The sequence below is a fragment of the Pseudopipra pipra genome, chromosome 3 (assembly GCF_036250125.1).
Source record: "Pseudopipra pipra isolate bDixPip1 chromosome 3, bDixPip1.hap1, whole genome shotgun sequence".
Classification (NCBI taxonomy): Eukaryota; Metazoa; Chordata; class Aves; order Passeriformes; family Pipridae; genus Pseudopipra; species Pseudopipra pipra.
Window position 1 is genome coordinate 34,355,558 of NC_087551.1, and position 15,094 is coordinate 34,370,651.

Genomic DNA, 15,094 nt, shown 5'->3' on the forward strand with positions numbered 1-15,094 from the left:
TAAAAACATGTATTACTGTTTACTCAGTTGTAACAAAGAATTCAGATTCTAAGAGAGCAAAGTAATATTATTATCTAATCTTAATCTAAAAAAAGAAATTATCTATTGGGTTTTTGTTTTTTTTTCTTCAGTTGGTTGGTTGATTTTTATGCTTTTCCTGACATTATTCCTGTAAATGATAATCATAGTGGGATAAGAGATTGCACTTCTTTTGTAACTGTTACCAACCAGGGCAGGCTACAGCTATGATGAAGGAGAGAGGTTGTGTGGTCTTCCTCATTTGGCAGTACAGGTAGAAGTACTGGGACATGCAGGACTGCAGGAAACTTTTTCAGTTACATGTGCCTTTTTCAGTAACATTTCCAGGTTTCTACATTCATATTTTATTAAACATTGAGCAGACTGTAGCAAGTGACAATGTGACTTGCATTTTGTACACGTGCAAAGAAAGGGGAAGAAATAAGAATTCTTGTTGTGCCCCTGGGACTAGGGTTGGGTTGAGCTGCCATAAATAACTGCTTATTTTTCCTCCCTTGGTGTGCAGGAATAGGAATTGGAAGATAGGCAGATCAATACACTAAATAGGGCAGCTGAGTCAGGCAGGAAATATTGATATTTACTGTTCATTTAAGCCTGCAATAAATGACCATCCCTTTCCTCAAAGCCTGAAAAAATAGGGAGTGCCTCATGCTGTGGAGGTGTGTTGTCTCTTGGGAATTCTGCAGAAAGCAGTAGTTTATGCAGTCTTAAAGGTTAGAGTCTCCTGAAATGTTCTGCCTATGTTCAGTATCTCTGTCCTCTGGCCACCTGGAAGGATTAGCCTGGAGGCACTCTTTTGATGGAAGTCTCTTTCTTGAAAAGGGTTTAAAGTAATTTAGAGAGTGAGAATTTCCTCACCCTCTCAGCATGGGTCAGGACTTAAGTATTTCCTTAGTGAGGTGCTCCTCTGTGTAAAGCAACTTCTTGCAGTGCTCATTTCTTGGAGTGAGGAATGGCAGACCTGACCAGGGAAAGCTGGAGGCATGGTTGGAACAGGTAATAGTCTCAGAAAAAAAAAAGGCACACCAGATATCATACATCTAGAAACATTTTTTTTCCAGCACAAGAACATAGAATATTGCTTAAGAGATTAGGGAATTTAGACACCTTTGGATCTGGGCAGGGTGCTGGATAAGGGAGCTATAAGTTTGTGCATAGGTGTGGTTAAATGTGCAAAAGCCCCTCTCTGGATTTTATTTTGGCAGCTAACCTTCGAAAGATTGGTTTTATTGTCTGGAGAAAGAGAAGTAGGTAAATTTCTACTTCCTATTGGAAGGAATTAGCAATTGCCTCTAAAAATAAGCATTAATTATTTCAGTTGTTTTGACTGTATTCACAAACATTTTTGTGCAATTAATAAATGCATGTGAAAGGGATACTAAAAGTGTATGGACATGTAAGTAGCAGCAACAGATATATTTTAAATATCTAGGCCTTTGGAGGCTTATGTGGCCAAACTTTCCCTACTTTTGGAGGCTGAATTTATTTATTTACTGAATGTTACAGTAAATAAAATCCTGCTCCCATGAAGTCAGTGGGAGTTTAGCCCCCAAATTTAGCAGGAAGAGGACTGAGCTGTGTAACTGTTATTTAATGCCACTGCCTATAGGAAAACTGAATACATTTATTTTGCTTGGGAACAACATTATATAATAATTCCACAAAATTATGAGGTTGTCTGACTGGTAGGACATATAATTCTTGGAGGGAAAAGTTGGTCCAACAGATGTCACTTGCAATATATTACAATGGAAATGTTAATTCCAGTTAATGTTAAAGGAAACTGTCTGAAATAATTTAAGATGCAAAGAATAGCATTTAATGGAAGGAACTTAAACATAATATATGTCAAAAATTATATGTAAAAAAATTGATTTGCCAGGGAGTTGTTCACACTAGGTTAAATCATGCCATGGGTAATGCCCAAAATGAAGACTATGGTGAAAGGTACCCAAAACATTGAGCCTTGGTGGAGAGCTTGTCCTCACTGCACACAGTAGGAGCACAAAGTAATTTGTGACACATAAATTCTGTAGTGAAGCATCCTTTCCTCTCACAATGCATAGGCTTTCATTCCTTTCACCAGTGTGTGATGGTGGTGGAGTAGGGTCTACCAGTTCTTCACTGGGTTTCACCCTGGCTGGTCCAGAGGGATACCCTGCTTCCATGCTGGAACAGCCTTTGTGACCTCCACCAAACACCTGAAGATGCCTTTACCTCTCCTACTCTCCAATATAAATGCAAGCATGTCACTTAGAGTAAGATTTTACCTTGAATATATCCTCATGGGAAGTACACATCTTTATGCACAGTATGTAAGAATAATTCCCGAGTCAAAAATGTCCATGAAGCAAGTACTCGTTTTAAAGCAGAACAAGACACATCTTTGACTAAAGTTGAAATAATTTATTTAAAACTGGACAACTTTGCAGTAGTACAATTGTAAAATTTCTCTTTGTGTCCAGAGATAAGTATCTGACTGAAAGCTATCAAAATTTCTAGAGTTCTCAGTCACAGATATAATAATACCATGCTTAGTTGTGTGATGAAAATTGCTGTTGGAAGTCTGATAAATCTCATTAGATGTTATCCAGGGTAAAAAACTTGACCAGTTGATTTCTTTCTAACATGGTGTATTCATATTTAGATGTGGTATATCCAGAATAGCACTTGTACTATATTCTTTCACATGCTGAGAAATAAAAGTACAGCCTTCTCAAATTCTCTTTATCTTCCGATAGCTTTATGTTCAAAACAGACCAGATTGCTACAAACATCTGAGCCTCTCCTCTCTTTCTTCTTTCTGTCTGTGTTTCAGACACAAGGCAAATTTTCCACCAAGGCTTAACGTTGCTGTGAATGGGCTGACCTGGGTGCAGGGCAGGAATGGGACTTCTTGGACCCAGGGAGCTCCTGATAGGAGAGAGAAGTTAAGGATTATAGCTCACCCTGTCAGCCCAACAGTGTGGATGTTGGGCTGGGGTTCTGACAGAAGATGGAACCCTACATGCCACCCTTTTATGAAACTGCTCTACATGTGCCTATGAAACATCCTATTTATAAAATACATTGGGGAAGACATGCAGTGCAGGTAGCTCAGTGTGCAAACTGCGGTGCCAGATTGAACTCTGCTTGGGACCTTTTGCATAACACAGGGCACAGGGACCTGTGGCACCAGCCAGGTGGCTGGACAATTACAGACACAGCAGGAGCCGATGATGCCCAGCATGGTGTTGCTTCGAAGGGTCTTCTGTCCCAGCTCAGGTGCTGTGAGTGTGACTGTCATGGTGGTTCCTGGATGATCGGACAGGGAAGTTACCTTAACATATACCTCCTCTGGTGATCTTAAAGGGCTTTACTCAGCAAAGGACTAAGAGAGATGCGTGTGAAGTGACTGGTGCCTAAAGAATGGGCCATGAGGTGAATATTGATCAGTCTTGTCTTCCTTGCCCACACTTGAGGATGGTTGCCATCACACAATCGGTGTTTACAGTGGCTGTAGGGGGGATCCTAGACAAATCCAACCTTGCACAGACTCCTGACCTGCTACTGCTGATAGCTGTTCAGTCGGGACTATCTAGAAAGCAGGAGGCCTTAAAGAATTTTTTACTTCCAGGGTGTTCACCTTCTATCCTTTGAGGCCAGGAAGGCTTATCTTCAGTATCCAGCAGCATTGGCAGGAAAAAATGAATACTCGTGTTCACATATGAATACTTTCATTTGCACATGAATATCAGTGTCACTGTGAGGAACAGCACCTCCACAATAGCTCTGATAACCAAAATCTTGCATGAATAATGGTAGAGAGATGATCATGCCAAACTGAAACACAACAAAGAACATACGGAAGCATTTGTGAGTAAAATGCTTCTTTCCTTATATAGTCCAGCTGCACAGCATTTTCTGTCATGAGTTTACTATTTATAAAGCCTTGTAGGAAATTCCAGTTTGTGTTATACTGACTCCTACGTAATCTGAGTAATAATTTATAACAACATAGAGACAGACTGTATTTTAAGAAAGAGGCAAAGAGCCAGAGTAAAGGTTGAGCCTACAGCCTGACTTCTGCATTTCATGACATTTGAGAACTTGATTTATCAAGCTTAATGTTACATTAACATAAACACATAATTTCCTAGGAACTTCACATCAAATTTAAGGAAAAAAAAAGAAAAAGAAAAAAAGAAGGTCTGAGTGTAAAATCACTGTAAATTCTTTCCTCTGTATCTTGCACTGCTTTCAGAAAGAAATCCAGATTGTGCTTTGTAGATTTATTGTCCTATGAGCTTGGAAGGAAGAAAAGCACTCTGTTCAGCAAAAGGCACTTGTCGCTCAGAAGAGTATAATACTTTTCTCCTCAACGGACTGGGACATCTGCAAGGGATGAAAAAAAGAGCAATCTCTGGTTGCTATCCATGCTCCAACCAGTTAACCAGAGGAGGTGAACAGACACCTTGAAGCAAGGACTCTGGATATAGTGTGTGGCAGGCTTCCATGTATGAACGTGTATGTGAACTTCCTCAGTCACACTGGTCAGAGAGACTTGCTCTTAACTGTGATAACTCTTTGTACATTAGTTACTGTTACAGCTACTGTGGTTTCTAACATGGGGTCAAAGTCTACATTCAAAACATAGATTCATGGGTGTTGTAATCCTTTGTGATTTTGCTTTGATTTTATCACGTTCTTCCTTCAGGAATAAAACAAAATCACAAAACACAACAACAAAATCATATTAAAAATCCATGTTTCATTCTGATATTTCCTAGATTTTACTTGCTCTGTTCAAATGACCTTTTTGTTTTGAGGTTTGCTTTGACGGTATTTAAAAATAATAATAATGTTTAAAAATCAGTTAAATATCAGACTGACATAGTTTCCTCCACAATTAATGAATCATGGAAGCATGTAGCTAATCTTTGGGGCTACTGATTTTCCTTTAGAAGAAACTGAATGTTTTAGTCCCTGAGATAAACGGGATTGCAGGAGGTTAAACACCCCACAGGAGGCTCCATGTTCAGTTCAAATTCCAGCTAGTAAAGCTCAAGCAGAAAAAAACTTGCCAACTTTTGTGAGAGATTAATCCACTTATCTCCTAGTTACTTCACAGCAATTTCTTGCCTACTTCCTATTGATTCACTGTGTGCTTGAATTTTTCACTCTGCTTTCCTGTAGATGTGTACCTGGGGTTTGAATGCTCTGAAGAAAGGAAGTCACAAACTTCTGGTAGGTACTCTGGTCTCTGACTACAGACTTTTCAAGGTAAATGTCTACTTTACATTTGTTTTATAAAATGTAGCTTATAATTAGCATAGTTTTTTATATTCTGGACTTCTTAATAATGGTTTAGAGTGGAACTTCATCATAGTTTAGGCTAGATGCATTCTTATAACCCAGCAAATATAAAAGGACAAAGATATCTATTTCATCATTTATACATTTCATCCCCATTTTTCTTTCAAATTTTTTTTTTGCCATTCAGCACCAACTCCTCTAGTACTAGACGCTTATAAACGTGACATGCTCTGCCAGTTACAAGAAAAACCCTCTACAAATCCACCCAAACTCAGTAGTGGTAAATTGCTGAGGCCAGCTAGGCAGCACTGCTGTCTGAGACAAGCTGAGATAGTCAAGAAGTTCTGTTGCAGTTCTTCTGTTTTGGAAATGGCTGTTTTTACTTGACATCTGCACAACCTCGGGCCAAAGTGGCCAAAGTAAATATGCTACTATGAGCTAAAAAACCTGATTAGCTCCATGTCCAATTTGCCACAGTAAAGGTTGAGCCCCAGTGTGGGCAGAAGAGGCCACTTGCTGGCAGGAACTGGTTTAGTTTTAGTGAGATAGCATTGATTAACCTACCAATGCTGCTGAAGATTGATTTGATCTCCAAAATGAAGCTAACTATTAATTTGTACAAATTTTCATTCTCTTCTGGTAGATTTTATGCAAGTGTGTCAGGGATCTTTAAAATGCCAGAGGTCCAGTGTTGCAATTACGCATTCTGGAATATTTCTACATTCACTCTACGTCCTTTAGTAATTGCTTCCTGAATTTCTGCCAGCATTACCCAAAATGTTTCTCACCTTGTCCACACTGGCTATGCAAAATTTTCCAAAATGCTGCACTAATTCTGGTCAAATATTAAATAATTTTCTTACCTTCTATTGAGGAAGGAACAGGCAGTTTCTCGCATAAGGCAAATTCTCAACGATACATTTAAGCAGAGACAATGGATATTATTACTATTTTATAGAGGAGATAAATACCTTAATTCTGTAACCAACCACACAGTGTTATTCTTCCATTTGATATGTCATCCTTTCAGCTGCTTCCCTATCTGTAACCTCTTTACCTACTACCTTTTGCTTTACCAGGTTGAAAAAGATTGCAACAACTTCAGCAGAACATCAGCTGGCCCTCATTTCTGCTTTTACTTAGCACTGCTATATGGTCTTTTTGAGGTGTGTCTTAAAGGCTGCCAGAGGAATGGATGCAGGGTACAGAAATACAGTTCCCAGTGCTGCAGGCACTGTGTCTGAAATAATTGAGGGGTTAGAAATTATAGATCTTTTACTTCACCTTAGCAGTCTTGGGTTAGTATGCAAATTAACTTGTCTGTCCCATAAACAAAAAGCTGAAGTCCATATTGTGTTATCACAAAATTCTTTTCAGGTACTGAGGCAAAAAGATTTTGGTAGAATGGTTCCAAAGAATGCAAAGCAAGTGTAAAGGGCTAGATTTACTCATTTATTAAGTCTATATAATTATTTTAGAATTTGCCTGTTTTCTGCTGTAGCAGGTTGCTCCCTTTCAGATTAGCTATCAGATATTCTGCTCTGTGTTAACCTGTATTTTCACATCTATTTTATAACAAATAGGACAGAAACTTCCTTTCTGGAAACAGAACTAAAATTCAGCATCATGGAAGCACAAAAGGCAATGCCATTATCAAGGGATTCCTATGAACTTTTGCAACTCATTTTGGGATGTGTGGCACCTCCAAGTGACCCTCTCTTAATATAGCTTGTAGGAAATTATGACCTTCTTAAACTTCCTCTACCCTTGCATGCAGAAAAGCTATTAACTTGTACAGAAAGCAAGTATTTATATCCATAATTGAGGATTTTAATACAGGCCTGTTATTTCAGAGGTGAATTAAACTACTTGATTTTGAACAGAAAGCAGCAGTATTATGTAACACTTATTAGCCTTCAAATTAGTATTGGAAAGAGGAATTCATGAGAGTTATCCCCCTTTTCTTTGCTCTGGCTTATTCTAACATTGATGTCTCTGGAATTAGCTGTAAGTATGTCCTTGGCAGCTATGTAAACAAAGCTTGCTCCTGCAACCTAAATCGTATGAGTTGCTGAGTGCTGCTGGAAAGAGGCAGAGCACCTTCTGCTGCCATTGTCTTCAGCACAAATTGACAATGACACATCACACCTTGTGTAGCCCACTGGGTTGCAGGGTTGGGTTTATAATGAATTCACAGGGTTTTTTCCATGCCTTGTTCCAGACCATCAATAAGAAAAATATGCTAAAATTTGGTAAGAGGAAAAAAAAGTGATAACAATACTACAGGTTAAATCCTGAGCTTGTGTGAATAAGCATGGCACAACTGATTCCAGTGATGCCGTATCAATCTACCCCTGCTGAGGTTCTGCTTTAAAAATTTTAATGGCTATCAGTTCAGAAGAAATACTTTAGATATATTGCTAAATAATTGTTTAGGTGCCACAGCAAGAAACAATATCATGCCACTTATTATTCCATTTTAAAACAATATAAGCCATGTGTGAGAAATTAAATCTGTCACCCTGTGAAAGAGTTCAGGCTGTCAAAATGGTAATAGAAATGAAATTTAATTACCTATTTTCTATGTTACCCATAGTAATTCCCCAGAAAATATTAAAGGAAATTGAAGAGGAGATTATCTTGTAAAGTGTTTTTATAATATAATTATTATTTTAATTACTTTAAGAAAAATCTGTACAATTATTCAGAAAGCCAGATGAAAGTTATAAGAATTGCAGCTGTTTGTCAGGCTAAGATTAGCTGCCACTGACCATGACCATCATGCTGTAATGGCAGCCACAAGCTCACTTCTATAGATTTTCCTCACGCTTGGGCTGGCAATAATCTGGGAGGAATGAGACTCATGTTGAGTTTTCTGTATCTCTAGAAGAAGGAAGCCATCAAGGAAGTACCTGTAAGCCCTTTCTCTCTGTACAGACCCATATGTCTCTGCATTTTTTCCTTGCTGGACCTGATACAGCTCCACCCTAAGTGTCAGGGTCCCTTGAGTGGCAAACCCTCATTGAAGGTCCAGTGGCCCCTGGATTAGGAAGGAACTGGCCTTCATTTTCCTGTATGACTTTGTCCTAGTTAGGACAGCTGAGACCAGTTCATCATGGTATCAGTGTAACCCAAAACTGTGTATTCTATAGCCTTCCATGCCATTTCCCAGAAATTGTTAGCAGTAGAGGCCTGCGAGATAGGAAGATGTTCCTGTCCTCATACCCTTTTATGGAATTCCTTTTGAGGGAAGGACTGAGCATTCCTACCTGAACTGGATAATTTATAAACTTGGAGTTTTGGAACCTTTTTACCACTCGTGGGATCCAGAGGAAGGCTGCAGCTCACTGCTCTTGACCAGACTGAGACCACCACCCTCAACTGGACTGCAATCACCACTTTTGACCAGACTGCAACAGCACTCTCACCAACAGGTTTTCCCCTCACTTTTTCCTTTGGACTCAGGGGGCCCAAAGAACACCACTCTGTTCATGCCCCAAGGTGCTGGGTTATATATTTGGGTTTTGTGGGTTAAAACCAATTGTTTGTCTGTATAATTGTACTTGTTGTATTATTTTATTAAATTGTTATTCTGATTTATAATCTCTCTTTTGAGTTGAGTTCATTTCCCCTGCTGGTTTACCTTTAAACCAGCACAGACTTTTACAGCTGAGAAGAGTGGAGCTCAGAGATTGTCCTTGGCACAATTTCACCATGTCATGAGGAGTGAAATAATGCAGCAGGATGTACTGTTAGACATCATTTCATAATGCAGCTTGAGGGTGAGCTATAACCTGCAGGCTAAATAACACTGCAACCAGAGGCCATGAAGAACCAAACCTCAATGTGTTTGCTAAACATTGAGATTTTGCATAAGGGGAAAGAGGGGATCAATATAACATGCAGAATGGAGAGTCAGCTGGGATGTAGGCTCCTTTGTGGATTTAATCCTAAACTAATGCATACAGAATCTGTACAGTAAAAATCATGGACAAAAAGCACTTACTCTACAAAGAAATTAGAATTCTTCAAGGCAGAAATTTTTAAAAGTGACTGATGGTATCAGATGTCTGTGTTATAGAAGAGTTCATATTTTTTTCCAGGTCAAGTTTGTACGAGAGGATAGAAAAAGAAAAGACGATCAAAAATGAGATCAAAACCAGGCCATTACAAGCTGTTGCTCTCAGAGACTGGTATTTCCTATCCTATCACAACACAGAAAACTGATTATATTCTACATGTCAAGAAAAAATACCAAGATCAATGAATGCTTCACTAACTGTGGCACGAAACAGGATGCTGTGAGTTTATGGTCATTTAATCCCCATCTCCTTAATCCACTACAATATTTTCTGTTACCTTCCCAGATCCTCAGTGGGAACAAACTGGCAGAGATTTTAAGAGTAGGTTGTGATTTGTGTATGCAGTTCTCATGGTGGAGAGGTAGTGCTGGGTGGCTTCGTGCTCTCAGAATTTTCATCCTTGGGGCATTACCTCAGCTGGAGAGTACAGAGACATGCTGAGGGAGACCAAGCAGCTCATGTGCGTGAACCTCATTTACCTTTGCTCTACAGACTGCAGGGCACCTGACCTCTAAGTGAGCCCATGCAGTGATCTGCAGTGCTTGACAAGCCTCTTTCTGATACTTAAGCTAAACTGTTTACAGCTTGCTTGCTAATTTCTCTCCTCCTCCAAATCCTGAAGCATAGAGATGCACTGATTATTAATTTCCTTCTCATCATCATCAAGAGGTCTTGGTAGTATTTGAAATAAATGGATAGTATTCAGGCAATGTGAGTCCTCATCAAAACTAGGTGTGAATGACAAGGGGGAGTTTATACCGTGAAATAAAGTCAAATTCATCACTTACCCATTCTGAACAGGCCAGTCTCAGTACCAGAGGCAGTCAAGCCACAGTACAGGATCTTAGCAAACTAGCTTCACAAACTGGCTGTGCTTATAAGCCTGAGCATCACTCTGACAAGGCTGAATTTGGGTTCACAGTATTTCTGTACTGTGTAGATACATTGTTAGCCTAGGGCTAGCTTGGGGCAATCCACGTGAGACTGTACTGCACTAGGCAAGCGCTCCCTCTCTCCCTCTTTGTGGAAGATGATGAATGTCTCTGTATTCAAGTCACTTCATGGAGGCTCTTGGTAAAGGGTTTAATTTTACCTTCTTTTGGCTCTTTCTCTAAGCACAGTTTGCATTTTCCAGTTATCTGTTCACATGAGAACTCAGAGCACAAGAGCCATTCAGGGCTGAATCAGAGTGGCCAGTCAGGATAAGGAAACTTGCATGTTGATAATATAGCTATAAAGAAATAAATATATAGAGCTAGATCATGCCCCCAAGGCATAGACTTGTATTTGGAAGAGTCTTCATGGCATGAATTGGATGTACTCTGATACTTGGCATGCACAGTTACAGGGAACTTGTTACAAAGGCTGCTGCATCACGCCTCTGGCTGAACCCTCCCTTGTCAACCACTGTGGCTTTCCAGAAGAGCAATTAGATGCGGTGCTTGAGTTCCCCCAGGCATCCGGGTTATGAGTCTATCTGACCCATATGCTGCAGGGGAAGACTGCTTATTCCTTCCTCTTTTCCTGTGGCCACGGAGGCAAGCCAGTGCATAACTAGTCCTCCTGTGATCAGTCAAACAGTTGTGCAATGCTGAGAAGGTACAGAGGAAAGAACGAAGTATCCTAATTTCCAAAATGAGAACCAAACTCAAGATCTTACTCCTCTATATCACTTTATGCAAATAAAGCTGTGGGGCTGCAGCTCCCTTGTTGTTTAAGCCCTCATAGCAATGAAGTATTCTAAGAAAAGAAAAAAACCAAGAACTGCAACCTAGTAAATCTCAGACAAATCCTCGCAGCTGAGATGTGGTCCTCATAATACAGTAAACATGCTTGTAGCTTGGCTATTCAGGATGTCACTTTTTGGGTTTTTTTACATTTTGAAAAATAACAGCTGCAAGGCTCTTTGAAGATCTCCAGGAAGGTTTTAAGCATGGCCAAGGAACGTGCTCTTTGTAAAGCAAGAGTCAGAAGTACTGAAGACTGATTCTATTTTCTTAATATAAAGTTTTTTCAGCTTTAAGTCCTCAACTCTAAGTGAATGAACAATGCTGAAAGACAGTTATTTAATGGAGCAAGAATGATGGAAACAGGAGTCAGAGAATAGCCTCAGCTATCAGAAAGGAAGAGAAATGGAGAAATACATTAATTAGAAGTTAAAATAAGACTAAGTTCATATTCTAGTTTATGTTGAATTTCACATTGAAGTTTCATTAATTTCATTTTGGGGCTTTTCTTACAGCTTTGGAAGGTCCTTGAAATTTGACAGGTGTGAATTAGATTTTAAAAACTTTTAATTTCAGAAATTTTCCAGCATGAGGTGGTGAAATTATGCATTGAATGTATTTTTCATAGTTATATCTGTTTTATTTTGTTTTGATCATGTTTTATGTAAAGTTTCCTGGATATAATTGTATTTCTTAGGTGCCCGTCCCTCAGTTACTATTGAGGGATGTTATATGACTTTTTAAGAGCATTTTAAAGTAGACATTTTACTTATCTGTTTTTACAAGACATAAATCTACTGTGATAACTGATAGGACATTGCAGCCTGTCTCATGCAGGCAGCCTTCTGCGAATTCAGAACAGTCATCTTTACATCTTATATCTGCAAACAAGAAAAAGTGGCAGCATAGCAGCACCATAGTTTACCTCGATGGTATTTTCAGAGCAAGAAAATCAACCATATGTTTCTATTTCCTGAGTCCTCTGTCCGTCCACTTCTGATGGTTCTCAACTCTGTTTTCCAGTGTCAACACAAATTTGTGACAGCATGCCCTTTAGACTACACGAAGGAAAACATGACAGGCAGCACAACAAACTCTATAGCAGTTTTATGACCTGTATTAGCATGGCCATTTTCTTTGTTAGCAATAGTTCAAGCCACCCATTCATTAACAGTCCTTATCCTTATAGTTAGAGATCTTCCAATCTATACATTGATTTTGTTCTTTGCAATTTCAGTATTCCTGGCTTATTTGAACTATCTAAACCATTTAACAATACATATGACTTCATCAGGCCATCTTTTTTTTTATCCCTTTAATTTATTCATTGGATAGGCCTTTAACCAACCTGGTTTAGAGGGAGATGTCCCTGCCCATGGAAGGGTAGTTGGAACTTGTTGATCTTTAAGGTACCTTCCAACCCAAACCATTCTGTGATTACTGTATTTAGTTATTCATGGAAACACACATATGTATGAGAGACTCAAGAAGTTTCCACCGTAGAGAAAATATTAAAGTAAATTCCAGAAATCTCAACATATGAGAGACGTGTAGATAGAAAAGAGAGAAGGTGGAAATTGATAAAGAAGAATGGCAGGGAGGACACCATTTTCAAAGACCTTAATGATATCTTGGTGGAGTAACAGATAGACAGATTTCGAAGGCTAAGACCAGGGAAAATGCATCAGAAATAATAGACAGCCATGATCAAAGGCATGATTTTCAGAATGAGAAAATACATTATTAGTTCTTTATTAAATCCTGTCTTGCAATGAAAGCAAAATCTCCTGCTAAAATGCCATTTGTAGTGTTTGTTGCTTAAATATTCTGCCAAGCCTAAAAGGTAAGGCTACCACTGTAATTCCTATTAGTCAGAGATTTGTAATACGCAGAGTAAAAAAGAAAAGGAAGGAAAGAAATGGAAGTTAAATCTGTAATCAAGCTTTGCCATCTGCATCCCAGCCAGACTTTGTACCCTACTGCTTGTCATCAAACAAAACTGTACATGCAGTGTAACTGCAACTAGGACTTTACTGATGTTTATTGAAGATAGATCTGTGTGTTGTGCTATGTACACAAATATAGACTTCCAATTGAAATTATATTACAGATTAATTACAAATGAGGTGATATTTTATGATAGAAATACGCTTGCAAGCAGAAATAGTTCACCTCTGTACCCTGTTCTGTTTCATGTTGTTAATGAAAACCTGTTTATTTCTTTATTCATATTCGGAAGTAGAAGGTCAAATAATCCTCAATGAGTAATGTATTAAATGAATTTTTGCAGTCTTTCTCTGCTGTCCATGGTTTACTACAAATATATGAATTCTAAAAAGCACTGATGATTTAAAACTATTTGCACACTTCAAGAGTTTACATAAATAATTCTTACTCTGTGTATAAGTAAAAAAATAGTATTATGGATTATACCTGGCATCACTAAACAGGAGTTAAGTCAAATATATCAGATGACTTTTTTAATACTTGCAAGTTTTTTGCTAGTGAATATTTATATCTTGACTACTGTGTAGTGAAAAATATTAAATGCAGTCCATTTAACCTGAAATTAGCTCAGGTACTGCTCCAATGATGCAACTGTCACAGAGCCAATGCCAAGAAAGGCCAACAGCCCAAGTGTTCGCAGTGAGATCTGGGCAGGATTTCTGAACTTATTACCTTACCCTTGTCAGTGAGGCTAGCCAGGGTAAGGTTAGTTCAGATAAGGCATACCTTTTGTCTGCACCAGTTCACATAAAGTCACTCTGGGCTAAATTTGATCTCCAGGAACAAAGATGAAATGCCCTGAATTGCTCTGTCCCAGGAGCCCTGTATCAAACACAAAGCTTGCTTTTTGTGTTAGGTTTGTGTCTTAGTAACATTGAAACAATTACTGAAAATCATAAGCCTTCTTAGAAGGAAATCAAGAAGTGCAGTGAATATTTTTGTTGTTAAATCTGCTATTTACTCTTACACAGCCTCCTGGCAAAAGCAGGGTAGTGCAGCATCTGGAAGCATCCCTGAGGAAAGTACTCTGAAGAGCCACCTCCTTGAGCATGTTTTCTACACCTCTTGTTTACCTAGTTCACATACTCATTTTCCAGTCATCACAGTCACATTAGTTAATAAATTAAAACACTGGCAGCATAGAAGAATTGTATCAAATTTGTACAGACAGTTATTAGCATATTTACCATGGCCAAATTATTTCACTTGATTTATTTCTAAGTCAGAAACAGTCTCGGCAAATACATCAGCATTCCAGCTCAACCAAAAGTATTTATTTCCTCCTTAGCAAAATATCAACTTGATAATATTCTGAATAATGCATTATCTGTACCCATCCATCCATTCATCCAGAACTCAATTCTCTTAGGCTGAGCAATGTTTTAGGTTTAAATTTCCCTGTTTGCATTTCTCTAAGGGTGAAAAAGATCTTTACGAAACACCGAGTCAAAAGGGCTTATTTTCATCCAGTATTGGAAAGGGATTTCTAGTTCCCTTAAGTAGGGAAATTTGTATATATTAATTTACCACTTAGTCCTGTGTCCCTTAAGCTCTTCTTGTCTTCTTGCAGTTATTCCAACACCTATTTTAGTATTAATCCTACCACTTGTATTTTGCCTGCTAGGCCTCTTGCTGTTTTGCTTTTACAACACTTCATATTTTTCATATTCACATTCAGTAGTTCTACTGCCCCTCAGTGTATTCAAGTCTTTGGGTTTCATTTCATTAATGGGCCCTTTTTGAGAGGGCAATACTATTCAACTTTTAGCTTTGTCTATTGTAGGGCTATATGTTATTCTATTTTTCACCTTGTAAGTATATGCAATGACGGGAGCTTTTTTTTTTTTTAATGCACAGAGTTTACTGGGATTTTTGGTCTCCCATTGCTTCAGAGATTACACTTGATCACTGAAAAGCAAGTGGAGCAATCTGTTGTATAAGCCA

At 38.6% G+C, this 15,094-nt stretch overlaps 1 long non-coding RNA gene across 1 annotated transcript; it reads right to left on the reverse strand.

Annotated features, from left to right (window-relative positions):
- Positions 1–2,460: 2,460 nt before the first annotated feature.
- LOC135411259 (uncharacterized) lies at positions 2,461–12,180 on the reverse strand. Its single transcript, XR_010429068.1, has 3 exons — positions 12,069–12,180; positions 3,665–4,413; positions 2,461–2,952 (listed from the first exon to the last, which is right to left on the reverse strand). It is a non-coding gene; the product is annotated as an uncharacterized LOC135411259 (long non-coding RNA).
- Positions 12,181–15,094: the final 2,914 nt, after the last annotated feature.